The sequence below is a fragment of the Arachis hypogaea genome, chromosome 16 (assembly GCF_003086295.3).
Source record: "Arachis hypogaea cultivar Tifrunner chromosome 16, arahy.Tifrunner.gnm2.J5K5, whole genome shotgun sequence".
Taxonomy (NCBI): domain Eukaryota; kingdom Viridiplantae; phylum Streptophyta; class Magnoliopsida; order Fabales; family Fabaceae; genus Arachis; species Arachis hypogaea.
The window spans coordinates 47537043-47551014 of NC_092051.1; the positions used below are offsets into that span (position 1 = coordinate 47537043).

The 13972-nt window shown below is 36.9% G+C and overlaps 1 non-coding gene across 1 annotated transcript; it reads left to right on the forward strand.

Moving 5' to 3' along the window:
* Positions 1–4330: 4330 nt before the first annotated feature.
* Positions 4331–4438, forward strand: LOC112761379 (small nucleolar RNA R71). The gene has a single exon (XR_003181776.1). It is a non-coding gene; the product is annotated as a small nucleolar RNA R71 (small nucleolar RNA).
* Positions 4439–13972: the final 9534 nt, after the last annotated feature.

The window sequence follows — 13972 nt, forward strand, 5'->3', positions numbered from 1 at the left end:
ATGCTCAAAGCCTTGGATCCTTTTTTTCCCTTGTCTTTTGGTTTTAAGGGTTATTGGCTTTTTCTTTTTCTTCTTTTTTTTTCTTTATTATTATTTTTTTCGCCAATTTTTTTTCTTTTTTTTTTTTCGCAAGCTTTGTGTTTTTCACTACTTTTTCTTGCTTCAAGAATAAATTTTATGATTTTTCAGATTATCAATAACATTTCTCTTTTTACATTATTCTTTCAAGAGCCAATAATTTTAACATTCATAAACAACAAATTCAAAAATATGCACTGTTCAAGCATTCATTCAGAAAACAAAAAATATTGCCACCACATCAAAATAATTAAACTAATTTCAAGATAGAATTCGAAATCATGCACTTCTTGTTCTTTTGCAATTAAAAACATTTTTCATTTAAGAAAGGTGAAGGATTCATAGGACATTCATAGCTTTAAGACATAAACACTAGACACTAATGATAATGTAATAAAGACATAAACATTGACAAAACATAAAGCATATAATTCGAAAAACAGGAAAATAAGAACAAGAAAATTAAAGAACGGGTCCACCTTAGTGATGGCGGCTAGTTCTTCCTCTTGAAGATCTTATGGAGTGCTTGAGCTCCTTTATGTTCTTCTTTGCCTTTGTTGCTCCTCTCTCATGGCTCTTTGGTCTTCTCTAATTTCATGGAGGATGATGGAATGCTCTTGGTGCTCCATCCTTAGTTGCCCCATGTTGGAACTCAAATCTCCTAAAGAGGTGTTGAGTTGCTCCCAATAGTTTTGTGGAGAAAAGTGTATCCCTTGAGGCATCTCAGGGATTTCTTGATGAGGAATTTCCTCATGCTCTTGTTGAGGTCCATGAGTGGGCTCTCTTATTTGCTCCATCATTTTCTTAGTGATGGGCTTGTCTTCATCAATGATGATGTCTTCCTCTATGACAATTCCAGCTGAATTGCATAGGTTACATATGAGATGAAGGAAGGCTAACCTTGCCAAAGTAGAGGGCTTGTCCGCCAACTTGTAGAGTTCTAGGGATATGATCTCATGAACTTCTACTTCCTCTCCATTCATGATGCTATGGATCATGATAGCCTGGTCTATTGTAACTTCAGACCGGTTGCTAGTAGAAATGATAGAGTGTTGAATGAACTCCAACCATCCCCTAGCCATGGGTTTGAGGTCAAGCCTTCTTAGTTGAACCGGCTTGCCTCTTGAGTCTCTCTTTCATTGAGCTCCTTCCACACAAATGTCCCTAAGGACTTGGTCCAACCTTTGATTAAAGTTGACCCTTCTAGTGAAAGGGTGAGGATCTCCTTGCATCATTGGCAAGTTGAATGCCAACCTCACATTTTCCGGATTGAAATCCAAGTAATTCCCCCGAACCATTGTGAGCCAATTCTTTGGGTTCGGGTTCACACTTTGATCATGGTTCTTAGTGATCCATGCATTAGCATAGAACTCTTGAACTATTGAGATTCCGACTTATTGAATGGGGTTGGTGAGAGCTTTCCAACCTCCTCTTTGAATCTCACGTCGGATCTCCGGATATTCACCCTTTTTGAGCATGAAGGGGGCTTCGGGAATCACTTTTTTCTTGGCCACAACTTCATAGAAGTGGTCTTGATGGACCTTTGAGATGAATCTTTCCATCTCCCATGACTCGGAGGTGGAAGCAATTGCCTTCCCTTTCCTCTTTCTAGAGGTTTCTCCGACCTTAGGTGCCATTAATGGTTATGGAAAAATAAAAAAGCAGAGCTTTTTCCACACCAAACTTAAAAGGTTTGCTCGTCCTCGAGTAAAAGAAGAAAGAAAGGAGTAGAAGAAGAAGAAATAGAGGAGATGGAGGCTAGTAGTGGTTTCGGCCAAGGGGGTAGTGGTGTGTATGATGTGTGAAATTGAAGGTAGTGAGGAGGGGTATTTATAGGGTAGGAGAGAGAGGGAATTCGGTCATGAAGGGGTGGGTTTGGGAGGGAAGTGTTTTGAATTTGAATGGTGAGGAGGTGGGGTTTATGATGGATGGATGTGAGTGGTGAAGAGAATATGGGGAAGAAGTATTGATGTGATTGGTCAAGGGTATTTGGGGAAGAGTGTTATGGAAATGTGTGAAAAGGAGAGAAGAAGAGGTGGGGTAGGTGGGGATCCTGTGGGATCCACAGATCCTGAGGTGTCAAGGAATTCTGCTCCCTGCACCATTCTGGCATTCAAACGCCCTCTGTGTGCCAATTCTGGCATTAAACGCCAACTCTGCTACCTTTTCTGGTGTTAAACGCCAGTCTACTATCCCTTTCTGGCGTTTAACGCCAGCCAGACACCCTTTTCTGGCGTTAAACTCCAGTCTGTCTGCCATTTCTGGCGTTTAACGCCAGCCAGATGCCAGACACCCTTTTCTGGCATTAAACGCCCAAAATGCTGCCCATTCTGGCGTTTAACGTCCAGAATGCTGCCAGGCTGGGCGTTAAACGCCCATTCTGCTATCCTTACTGGCGTTTAAATGCCAGTAAGCCTGTCCTCCAGGGTGTGCTGTTTTTGATGCTGTTTTTCATTTGGCTTTAATTCTGCAGCTGTTTTTATGACTTCACCTGATTATCAACCTTAAAAAAAATAAAATGACAATGGAATATAGATAAATATAATTAAATAACATTGGGTTGCCTCCCAATAAGTGCTTCTTTAATGTCAATAGCTTGACAGTGAGCTCTTAGAGAGCTTCACAGAGATTTAGAGCTTAATGGTGGCCTCCCAACACCAAACTTAGAAGTTGAGTGTGAGGGCTCTGTTTGACTCTGTATTGAGAGAAGCTTTTCATGCTTCCTCTCCATGGTTACAGGAGAAGATCCTTGAGCCTTAAACACAAGGTAGTCCTCATTCAATTGAAGGACTAACTTTCCTTTGTCCACATCAATCATAGCTCTTGCTGTGGCTAGGAAGGGTCTTCCAAGGATGATAGATTCATCTTCATCCTTCCCAGTGTCTAGGATTATGAAATCAGTAGGGATGTACAGGCCTTCAACCTTTACTAAGACATCCTCTACAAGTCCAGAAGCCTATTTTCTTGATTTGTCTGCCATCTCTAGTGAGATTCTTGCAGCTTGTACCTCAAAGATCCCTAGTTTTTCCATTACAGAGAGTGACATAAGGTTTATTCCTGACCCCAGGTCACACAGAGCCTTCTCAAAGGTCATGGTGCCTATGGTACAGGGTATTAAGAACTTTCCGGGATCCAGTTTCTTCTGAGGTAATTTCAGTTGAACCAAAGCATTCAGTTCATTGATGAGCAATGGAGGTTCATCCTCCCAAGTCTCATTACCAAATAAGTTGGCATTCAGCTTCATGATTGCTCCTAGATACTGTGTAACTTGTTCTTCAACAATATCTTCATCCTCTTCAGAGGAAGAATCTTCATCAGAGCTCATGAATGACAATAGTAAGTTCAGTGGAATCTCTATGGTCTCTATATGAGCCTCAGATTCCTTTGGTTCCTTATTAGGGAACTCCTTAGTGGTTAGTGGATGTCCATTGAGGTCTTCTTCACTGGAAATCACTGCCTCTTCCTCCTCTATAGGTTCGGCCATGTTGGGTATATTGATGGCCTTGCACTCTCTCTTTGGATTCTCTTCTGTATTGATTGGGAGAGTACTAGGAGGGATTTCAGTAACTCTTTTACTCAGCTGACCCACTTGTGCCTCCAAATTTCTGATGGAGGACCTTGTTTCAGTAATAAAACTGAGAGTGGTCTTAGATAGATCAGAGATTATGGTTGCTAAGTCAGAGAGGCTCTGCTTAGAATTCTCTGTCTGTTGCTTAGAAGATGATGGAAAAGGCTTGCTATTGCCAAACCTATTTCTCCCACCATTATTATTATTGAATCCTTGTTGAGGCTTCTGCTGATCCTTCCATGAGAAATTAGGATGATTCCTCCATAAAGGATTGTAAGTGTTTCCATAGGATTCTCCCATATAATTCACTTCTTCCATTCCAGGATTCTCAGGGTCATAAGCTTCTCCTTCAGATGAAGCTACTTTAGTACCGCCAGATGCAGCTTGCATTCCAGTCAGATTCTGAGAAATCATATTGACTTGCTGAGTCAATATTTTATTCTGAGCCAATATGGCATTTAGAGTATCAATCTCAAGAACTCATTTCTTTTGAGTCATCCCATTATTCACAAGATTTCTTTCAGAAGTATACATGAACTGGTTATTTGCAACCATCTCAATGAGTTCCTGGGCCTCTACAAGCATCTTCTTCAGATGAAGAGATCCACCAGCAGAGTGATCCAAGGACATCTTGGATAATTTAGACAGACCATCATAGAATATACATAAGATGCTCCATTCTGAAAGCATGTCAGAAGGACACCTTCTGATCAATTACTTGTATCTTTCCCAAGCTTCATAGAGGGATTCACCTTCCTTCTGTCTGAAGGTCTGGACTTCCACTCTAAGCTTGCTCAACTTTTGAGGTGGAAAGAATTTGGCCAAGAAAGCATTGACCAACTTTTCCCAAGAGTTCAGGCTTTTTTTAGGTTGTGAGTCCAACCATATCCCAGCTCTGTCTCTTACAGCAAAGGGAAAAAGCATAAGTCTGTAGACCTCGGGATTAACCCCATTGGTCTTAACAGTGTCACAGATTTGCAAAAACTCAGCTAAGAACTGATGAGGATCTTCCAATGGAAGTCCATGAAACTTGCAATTCTGCTGCATTAGAGAAACTAATTGAGGCTTAAGCTCAAATTTGTTTGCTCCAATTGCAGGAATTTAGATGCTTCTTCCATAGAAGTCAGAAGTTGGTGCAGTAAAGTCACCAAGCACCTTCCTTGCATCTCCACCATTGTTATTGGGTTCGGCTGCCATAGCTACTTCCTTTTCAAAAATTTCTGTAAGGTCCTCTCCAGAGTGTTGTGCTTTAGCTTCTCTTAGCTTCCTCTTCAGAGTCTTTTCAGGTTCAGGATCAGTTTCAACAAGAATGTCCTTATCCTTGTTCCTACTCATATGAAAAAAAAGAGAATAGAAAAGAAGAGGAATCCTCTATGTCATAGTATAGAGATTCCTTTATGTGAGTAGAAGAATAGAAGAATAGAATGAAGAAGGGAGAAGAAGAAGAATTCGAACACAGAGAGGGAGAGAGGGTTCAAATTATTAGATGAAGAGAAGTGTTAGTAAATAAATAAAATAAATAGAAAGAGATGAGAGAGAAAGAGTATTCGAATATTAATTAAAATAAAAGAAAAATATTTTTATTTTTATTTTAATTATAAGTTAGAATTCGAAATTTAAGAAAAGAAATAAAGGTAAATTGAAAACTAAATAAATTAATTAATTAAAAAGAATTTTGAAAAAGTTGTTAGTTAGTTTTCGAAAATGAGAAGTGAAAAAGTAGTTAGGTAGTTTTGAAAAAGATAAGAAATAGTAAACTTTTAAAATCAAACAAAAAGTCAAGTAGTTAATTGAAAAAGATTTGAAAATAAATTTTGAAAAGATAAGAAGTTAGAAAAAGATTTTGAAATTAAGTTTTGAAAAAGATATGATTGAAATTTATTTTGAAAAAGATTTGAAAAAAAAAATTTAAAAAGACTTGATTTTGAAAATTAAAGTTGATGACTTGACTAACAAGAAACTAAAAGATATGATTCTAGAATTTAAAGATTGAACCTTTCTTAACAGGAAAGTAACAAACTTGAAATTTTTGAATCAAAACATTAAATGTTAGCAATAATTTCAAAAATGTGAGATAAAAATAAGAAAAAGATTTTGAAAATTAATTAAAATATTTTCGGAAAACATGAAAGAAAGATGAAAAAAAATTGAAAAGATAGAATTTTTAAATTGAAAATTTGGCTTGACTAACAAGAAACAACTAAATTTTACAAATTTTTTTTTACTAAGTCAACCCAACATTTCGAAATTTATGAGTAAAATAAGGGAAAGATATTATTTTTTTATTTTTAAATTTTTAATGAGGAGAGAGAAAAAAGAAAAAAAAAGATATCATTTTGTTGTTTTTCTCTTTTTTTTTTCATTAAACATCAAAAATGAAACAAAACATAAAAATTTAAGATAAAAAAAATGCATGTAAGAACACTTTGAATGTCAAGATGAACACCAATAACACTTTGAAGATCATGATGAACATCAAGAACATGTTTTTGAAAATTTTTAAGGAAAGAAACACATGCAAGACACCAAACTTAAAAATTTTTAATGTTTAGACACCATGAATTCGAAAATGCTTATGGAAAACAACAAAAATCACAAAACAAGAAAATTTAAAGATCAAACAAGAAAAATCATCAAGAACAACTTGAAGATCAATGAAGAACACAATGCATATTTTTTTTCGAAAATTAAAGGGAAATTAAAACATGCAATTGACACCAAACTTAAAATTTGACACAAGACTCAAACAAGAAACACAAAATTTTTTTATTTTTATGATTTTATTAATTTTTTTGTATTTTTTGAAAATTATTTTGGAAAAAGAAAATAAAGGGATACAAAATTTTTAAAAGGAATTTCAGGAATCATGCAATGTTAGTCTAAAGCTTCGGTCCAAAAGAATTAGACATGGCCAAATGGCCAGCCAAGCTTTAAGTGAAAGCTTCAGTCCAAAAGATTAGACATGGCCAAATAGCCAGCCAAGCTTTAGCATAAAACATACAAGCATGTCAATGAGAAGTGGAAGCCTCAGTCCAAAGATTAGACATGGCTAAACAGCCAGCCAGGCTTCAACATATCTTATGAAACTCTAGAATTCGTTCTTAAAAACTCTGAAGAACATTTTTTTTGAATTTTTCGAAAATAAAAATAAAAAGCTTAAACATAAAATAAAATTACCCAATCTAAGCAACAAGATGAACCGACAGTTGTCCAAACTCGAACAATCTCCGGCAACGGCGCCAAAAACTTGGTGTGGGAAATCGTGATTCACACTTTTCACATCTCCGCACAACTAACCAGCAAGTGCACTGGGTCGTCCAAGTAATAAACCTTACGTCAGTAAGGGTCGATCCACGGAGATTGTCGGCTTGAAGCAAGCTATGGTCATTGATAAACCACTATTTCATGGTTTATCTTGTGCTTAATTGAGTGGATTTTATCAACTCTTTACCCACTTATTCATACTATTTGCATGGTTTTACATTTGTCTTCCTAATTATGTGCTTTGATTGAAAACATGCTTCTTTGGCCTTAATTTCCCTATGTTTAAACCTCTCTTATTACCATTAGATGTCTTGATATGTGTGTTAAGTGATTTTAGAGATTACAGGACAGGAATGGCTCAGAGGATGGAAAGGAAGCATGCAAAAGTGGAAGAAATACAAGAAGTTGGAAAAATTGCTAAGCTGTCCAGCCTGACCTCTTTGCACTCAAACGGCTATAACTTTAGCTACAGAGGTCCAAATGACGCGGTTTCAGTTGCGTTGGAAAGCTAACATCCGGGGCTTTGATTTGATATATAATATGCCATAGTTTCCCTGATGATAGGCGATGCGATCGCGTGCTCTATGCGGACACATCACAGTGGCAAAAAACCAGCGTGGCAGATTTCATCTCCAGCGATTTCTGGGCTGTTTTCGACCCAGTTTGCGGCTCAGAAAATACAGATTAGAGGCTATAAAGTATAGGGAATGCATTCATTCATAATAATAAGCTCACAATTCACAATTTTAGGAGTAGATGTAGTTTTAGAGAGAGAGGTTCTCTCCTCTCTCTTAGGATTAGGATTTAGGATTTTTCTTAGTTTTAGGAGTGTCTCTCAATCCCAGGTTCAATGCTCTTTTTATTTATTTTCTCAATTTAATTTATGAACTCTTCCATGTTACATTTGATATCTTTATTAGTGCTAATTAAAGTATTTCAGAATTACGATTGCTCTCTTTAATTTATGTATTCAAATTATTTTTATTCAAGTAGATTCTCTTCTCTTTTGGCTTTGGTTGAGTCATTGGACACTTGAGTTATCAAACTCATTGTTGATTGAAAATTGGATTTCTTCATTTCATTAATTCAAGTTCCAATAACTCTAGCCTTTCCCAAGGAAAGATTAGGACCTGAGGAATCAAAATTAATTCATCCACTTTACTTACCTTCATAGTTAGAGGTTAACAAAGTGGGAGAAAAATCCAATTCTCATTACAATTGATAAGGATAACTAGGATAGGAATTCTGATTTTCATACCTTGCCAAGAGTTTATTTTATTATTACTATTTTATTTTATTCTTATTGTTCAACATACTGTTTCCTTACTTTCAAAACCCCCAAATTTACAAACTCATAACCAATAATAAGAACATACCTCCCTGCAATTCCTTGAGAAGACGACCCGAGGTTTAAATACTCGATTATCAATTTTAAAAGGAGTTTGTTACTTGTGACAACTAAAACATTTGTACGAAAGGATTTCTGTTAGTTTAGAGACTATATCTATAACGCGACTATTTTTATAAAATTCTTTACTGGCAAAAATCCTAACGTCAAAATGGCGCCGTTGCCGGGGAATTGCAAACGTGTGCCTTATTATTGGTTATTGTAAATATTTTCTTTTGCTTATTGATTTGTTTTTATTTTTATTTTTATTTTTTTACTTTTTCGTAAATTAAGAGGTTATTGGTTTTTATTTTAAAATTTTTATCTTAACTTATCTTATTTCAAAATTTAATTTTTAAAATTTCAAAATTTAATTTTCAAATTTAAAAATTTAAAATAACCTTTTAATTTCAATTTGTTCTTATTTTCGTTTTTAATTTTTTATTTGCTATCATGAACTCTCACCCCTCTGGCTATGAGTCTGGTTACAATTATATTGCAGGAAGAAGAAATTACGATGAGAACAGGCATCAAGGTTGGAACAATCAAAGATGGGAGGAGCCACAAGGATCTGATCAACCCTCATGGCAACAACCACCTCCAATGAACTATCAACAACCACCACTATATGCCTATAAACCCTCTCCTCAACATAACTTTGGACCACCATACTCACAAGCCCCTTTTCACCGTTCACCTTCATATGATCCTAACCCACATCCACCATACCAACCACCCTATGAACCGAATGAGCCATACATAGATCCACCCCAACCTCCATTGGATAACAATACACTCATCTCTAACATCATTGGTCTCACCTCTACACTCCAAAATCTTATATCCCGCATGAACCAACCCTCTACCTCCAATATTCAACCCTCAAGCTCTAGTGCACTTCCTTTTCAACCACATAATGATCTTTTCATCCCATCACCACCCTCCATGGAAGAGCACCCACATCCATCAATCCAAGAGCAAGATGATCCCAATTATGCTATTGATATGGAACAGGAAAGAAGGAATCATCTTCGCGAATCCATACTTCATAAAGAGCTAGAGGAGGCCCTATGGGTAAAGGTAGGAGAGACCCTTGAAGATGAAAGAGTAGTTGAAAGGAGTTGTCATGGAAGGAAAATCATCAAGGATGAGTACGATTTTATACTTAAACAACTGGACAAAACAGCAATTATTAAAAAGGAAGAAGTGGTTGCAGACTTAAGAGATGCTATATCTCCATTGGAAAGTCCAGTCACAGAGCCTCCTTCCATGCCCTTGGTGAGCAATGAAAAAGAGATTAAATTGGAAGAAAGCTACCAAGAGGAAGAGGTTGAAATTAAAGAAGTTTACAAAAAGGTGGAAGTTGTCAAAGAGCACAAGGGAGTGGAGCTTGAAATCACCTTGCCAAAGTTATTGGAGACCCCTCCCCCTACGTTGCCATCATCCTTCACAACATTCAAGTGGGTAAAATTCATATCCCTTAGCTTTCTAATTCCACTTGAATATGGGATACTGGAGACGGATGGTCAACTTAGAGCTCTTTGTGGCATTAAGAGTAAGAGGAAGATGGTCAGTGGTAAGAATTGTTCTGCAAGGTTCATTATGGTTGGAAGCTTTAAGTTTAAACGCAAAGGTTGGTGTAGAGCTCAACTGAGTGGGTCTAGGAAGTTGTTTGGCTACTTTAGTGAGAATTCAGATTGCTTACCACCCGGTTGGAACACTAATGATCAACAAGAAGACGGGTGCAATAGCAAGGTTTGGGATCCTGGAATCTGTTCTGACATCCAACACCCCGGGAGCCTAAGAATCTGTTTGAAGCTGCTCAAAGGCTTTATGTGCCTAGTTTGGGATCCCGGAGGATATTGGAATCACAAACATTGGTGGAGATTCCTAGATGAGTACAAGCATAAGCCACCATAACAGGGAGCTCACCAAATGTCCAACTTAAGGACTCTAACTAAAAGTGCTAGGTGGGAGACAACCCACCATGGTATGATCGTTTCTTTTTCAATTTTATTTCGTTTTGTTTTTATTTTATTTTATTTTCATTGAACCTGGAATTATTTATTGCATCTACATTAGCATTGCATTCTGCACTTTTCATGCATCAAAAAAAAAAAATTCATGCCACGCGACCGCCTGATTGACGCGTCCGCGTCGCAGGTGTGGGAAAGAATAATAAAATGAACAGAGAGTCACGCGAGAGCATGGCTGGAGGCGTGCCAATGGCACAAATCATCTCACGCGACAGCGTCGCTGATGCGACCGCGTCATATGGGAACAATGGCCTCCCACGCGACCGCGTGCCCCACGCGGCCGCGTGACCAGGATTTCGACGTAATAATGGTGCACAGCCGAAAGTCGTGCTATAGTGGTGCTGGACTGGCGCTGGACGCGCAGTCCATCTCAAGCGACCGCGTGCCCCACGCGGCTGCGTCACATCCTACTAAGTGGCCACTCGCGCGATCGCATGCCCCATGCGATCGCGTCACCCAATATTTGGCAATTAATGATTTTTGAACAGAGAGTTGTGCGAGAGCGAGGCTGCCCTCGCGCCAGTAGCATAAAACGGGTCACGCGACCGCATGCCCACGCGATCGCGTCAATCAGTTTAAGCGCAAGCCGCGCGACCGCGTGCCCCACGCGACCGCGTTGCTTGCGCCGCACAGCTTATCCTAATTTGCCAAATATCTTATCTTTTCTCCCCCAATCCTAATTTTTCCTCTCTCCTTTCTTACTTACTTCTTCTTCCCTTCTTTCCCTTCTCATTCTTCTTATCTTTTATTTTATTTTACTTAATTTATTTGCATATTTCATTTGTTGCATCTTAATTTTGTGCATATTTTTGTTTTCTTTTCTAAATTCATTATTTTTCCCTTGGTGTTAAAATTTTCTTATTTAACTGTTGCATCTTCTCTTGAATTATTTTGGGTGCTTAGTGACTTGTTTTATTCTGGATAGGTAATATTATTTATATCAATGCCAACCTTTTATACTTGTATTACTTTTACATTGGCATGAATTTTTATTATCTCTCCTTACCCACACTCTCTTCCCTATTTTTGCAAATTTTTGCACTCTTGATTTGCCATGTACTTCTACTGTTTTCTCATTTTCATGTTGTAGCTACCATGTAATTGAGACCCTTATTATTTGGCATTAATACCCATATTTTATTTATGTTCTTATCTTTATTTCTGGGTTACTATTCTTCTTTTTCTCTTCTTTCAGGCTGGCCACCGAAAACGGAAAAAGGGAGAAACTTCTAAAAGGAAAGACAAACAAGTCCATCTGCACAATCCTTGAAGAAAGGCATCAGTTGGAACAACCCATCCACCTGCTCATCTCAGCATGCACCGAGGACGGTGCAATCTTTAAGTGTGGGAAGGTCGATACCGATCTCCATGGGTTAGTATTTTCTTCTCAACACCAATATTTTATTTTTCTTGTTAGTTGTTGCATTTGCATGTTTGATTGCATATTTGTTTGTTTGATTTTATGCATATTTTACCACTTGGTTGAAGTAATATTTTCTTTTTCAAGAAACCTTTTAAGAGCATTTCACTAATTTGAATAAAATTTAATGTTACACTTGTTTGAAGAGATATTATACTGGAACATGGTTTAGAGCTCGAACACACAAAACCTGTGAGATTTTGAGCCTATTTGAATTGGTTTCATTTTTCAACCAATATTTTATTTTTTATGTGTGTTTTTCTTTCTAAAATTGTGATCTTTGTCTTGCTTAATTCTATATTTCCATAATTTGATGTATGTATACACTTACATGATTGAGACCTTTGTTTCACTGAGCTTACATACCCATATGGCCTTACCTTTCATTATCCCTTGCAAACCAATTTTGAGCCTATTTTACCCCTTTGTTCTTTTTATTTAGCACATCATTAACTCTAAGCGAAAAATAATAAATGTCCTTAATTTGAATCCTTGGTTAGCTTAGACTAGTGAGAGTGCTTATGATTTAAGTGTGGGAAAATTGGGTTTGGAACCATTTGGTTTGAGAATTGAGTATGTTAGAATTTTCTGAAAATGTGAAAGAAATGTTTAGGACATGTTCATGCATTCAATAATTTAATCATATGTATTGAAAAAAATAAAAGAATATATATATATATATATATATATATATATATATATATATATATATAATAAAAGAAAAGAAAAAAAAAATATATATATATGCAAAAAAATGAATGAGAAAAAGAAAATTAAGCAAAAAGGGGACAAAATGCCCCAAAATAAATGGTGAAAGCAATGCATATATACTGTACTTAAAATTAGGATGCATGAATATGTGGAAACATGGTTAATGGATAGTTAAGGGTGATATTATGATTACATGGATTGTCTAAAGTTAGGTGGAAAGTTTAAGTTAATTAAGGATTCAGATTTTAGTCCACTTGGCCAAATACAATCCTACCTTGACCCTAACCCCATTACAACCCTTAAAAGACCTCTTGATATATGTATCTGTGCATTAACTTTATGTTGATTGTTAGATGAAGAGCAAGCCTTAGAAATCAAGGTTAGTAGAGAATTGAGAGAATCAAACTTTAAACACTTGAGTGATTAGAGTGTATACACTACCAGTGAGGGTTCGATGCTCAATCCCTTGTTCCCTGCTTTCATGAGTTATTTTCTTCTTGCAAGTCTATTTGTACTTCATTTTCATGATTTGAATTAGTGAAATCCAGTTCATATTTCTTCTTGAAAGATTTATTTATTTTTAACTAAGTAGGTAGAAACACTTTGCATGTAGTTGCATTCATATAGATAGGTTGCATTTCATACATTCTACCATTCCTCTTCACCCTTTATAGTTTCTCTTGAGCTTAGCATGAGGACATGCTAATGTTTAAGTGTGGGGAAGTTGATAAACCACTATTTCATGGTTTATCTTGTGCTTAATTGAGTGGATTTTATCAACTCTTCACCCACTTATTCATACTATTTGCATGGTTTTACATTTGCCTTCCTAATTATGTGCTTTGATTGAAAACATGCTTCTTTGGCCTTAAGTTCCCTATGTTTAAACCTCTCTTATTACCATTAGATGCCTTGATATGTGTGTTAAGTGATTTCAGAGATTACAGGGCAGGAATGGCTCAGAGGATGGAAAGGAAGCATGCAAAAGTGGAAGGAATACAAGAAGTTGGAGAAATTGCTAAGCTGTCCAGCCTGACCTCTTCGCACTCAAACGGCTATAACTTTAGCTACAAAGGTCCAAATGACACGGTTCCAGTTGTGTTAGAAAGCTAACGTCTGGGGCTTCGATTTGATATATAATATGCCATAGTTTCCCTGACGATAGGCGACGCGACCGCGTGCTCCATGCGGACGCATCGCAGTGGCGAAAAACCAGCATGGCAGATTTCATCTCCAGCGATTTTTGGGCTGTTTTTGACCCAGTTTGCGGCCCAGAAAACACAGATTAGAGGCTATAAAGTAGAGAAAATGCATCCATTCATAATAATAAGCTCACAATTCACAATTTTAGGAGTAGATGTAGTTTTAGAGAGAGAGGTTCTCTCCTCTCTCTTAGGATTAGGATTTAGGATTTCTCTTAGTTTTAGGAGTGTCTCTCAATCCCAGGTTCAATGTTCTTTTTATTTATTTTCTCAATTTAATTTATGAACTCTTCCATGTTACATTTG